The following is a 1,872-nucleotide window of genomic DNA, read 5'->3' on the forward strand; positions in this document are numbered from 1 at the left end:
CCAGTCAGACAGGAGAGAAACAAGATACAAAGTTAAGGGAATTTTATTTATGAATAGCAACATGTGAAGTAATTGGAAGTGGGTAGTATAAAAAGAATAAGCTTGGAGATAATGAAGTGCATTTTCACTTGAATATGAAAAATAATGAAGAGTGAGTAGAGTGTAACTATTAGGCTGTATATAAGCTGTATTTGTTCTTTGACCTGTTTTGCTGTATCCTCTGTTCTTAGAATCATACCTATGAAAAACTAGTGGGAGTGGAAGTCACTCAGTCATGTCCGACTCTTTGTGACCCCATGGACTGTAGCCCCCCAGGCTCCTCTGTCCATGGGGTTTTTCATGCAAGAGGACTGGAGTGGGTTGCCAGTTCCTTCTCCAGGAGAGCTTCCCAACCCAGGGATTGAACCCGGGTCTCCCGCATTGTAGGCAGACGCTTTACCATCTGAGCCAGCAGGGAAGCCCTAAGCACTCACTAAATATTTTTTGGGTAACAATAAATGAATAACATTTGAAGTTCAAAGTTATAAATGCAAACATTTTTTTTATAAGAGCAATACTTTCATTACAAAATGCTTGCATGTACAATAAATATAAGTAAAATTATCATTGGCCTTATGTATATTTGAATTTTACATTAATATATTACAGGCTATTATCTATATTGTCATTTTGTGTTAAACAAAAGTTTAGTCACAATGAAACATGTTTTATATAAATCCATTCACATTTTTACAATGCTATTAAATGTTAAATAACTTCTGGAAAACTATAATACAAAAAATTAATCACAGTATTTACTAGAGAAAAGAAGAGCATTGGGAAACAAATAGAATGAAATCCATGTCCACTTTATATTCTCTGGTAAAACATTAAATTTACATTCTTACAATTACAGTACCATATAAAATTTAGGCTTATAAATAAAAATTAAGGCCTGGCCATTTGTAAAGTGACATTAAATAGACAGTTCCTTTGCCTGTTTGATGAAAGGTGGGAAAAAAGGAAAATATAGAGTGAAAACTGTCAGTAAGAAATAATCGAAATAATCAAAGTAATCACAAGAACATAATGTATTTTAAAATTTTGTCATAGAACACTTTGTGCCATGTATGTAAATACTTTGTAAAATCATCATAAAATGTAAGATTGTCATGAAATTTTTACATTATAAAATTTAGTTTGAAGAAGTAAAAAACTAAATAGACCAATAGGCATTTAGAAATGAAAAGATAAAGGCAGGCAAAGACTTGACACAAAAAAGAAAACTAGGCTCAAATTATTTCACTAGCAACGTTTATCGACTTACTTATTAACATACAACTTCTGAGTTATTTTCATTGTTAGCCAGTATAGGAGATGTGAATCTAGTTTTCAATGTAGCTTTCTCATTTATTCTGTGAATCTAGCAAGATCATTATTCTAAAAAATCAAATCACATGTAAAAAATAAAAACAAATTTTACCATGAAGATAGATTAATATAAATATCCAAAAATATTCTCAAGAATTACATGTTTGAAGTATGCCATGATTAAGTAGACTTATTCAAGACGATATGAATTAGGAAAATTGTTGATTCAATTCTCTATTTCAAAAATGTGAAAGCAGTGGATATATGATATATGTAAAAAGGGATTTGATAAAATTCAACACCAATTTAATAAAAATTTTAAACCATTAGCAAACTAAAAATAAAAGAAACTGCCTTACATGATAAAAAAATATCTATAATAATACTATAGGGATTCATAATAAAAAATGAAACTCAGTTGCTATATCTGCTATTATTTATTCAATATTGCACTAGAGGACCTAATTAAAGTACAGGCAAGAAAAATAAATAAGCAATATTAATAATGGAAAGGATCTGAGA

The 1,872-nt window shown here is 29.9% G+C and overlaps 1 non-coding gene across 1 annotated transcript; it reads right to left on the reverse strand.

Annotated features, from left to right (window-relative positions):
* Positions 1-385: 385 nt before the first annotated feature.
* Positions 386-457, reverse strand: TRNAC-ACA (transfer RNA cysteine (anticodon ACA)). Its single transcript has one exon. It is a non-coding gene; the product is annotated as a tRNA-Cys (tRNA).
* Between the last annotated feature and the right edge of the window lie 1,415 nt (positions 458-1,872).

The sequence above is a fragment of the Capricornis sumatraensis genome, chromosome 1 (assembly GCF_032405125.1).
Source record: "Capricornis sumatraensis isolate serow.1 chromosome 1, serow.2, whole genome shotgun sequence".
Classification (NCBI taxonomy): Eukaryota; Metazoa; Chordata; class Mammalia; order Artiodactyla; family Bovidae; genus Capricornis; species Capricornis sumatraensis.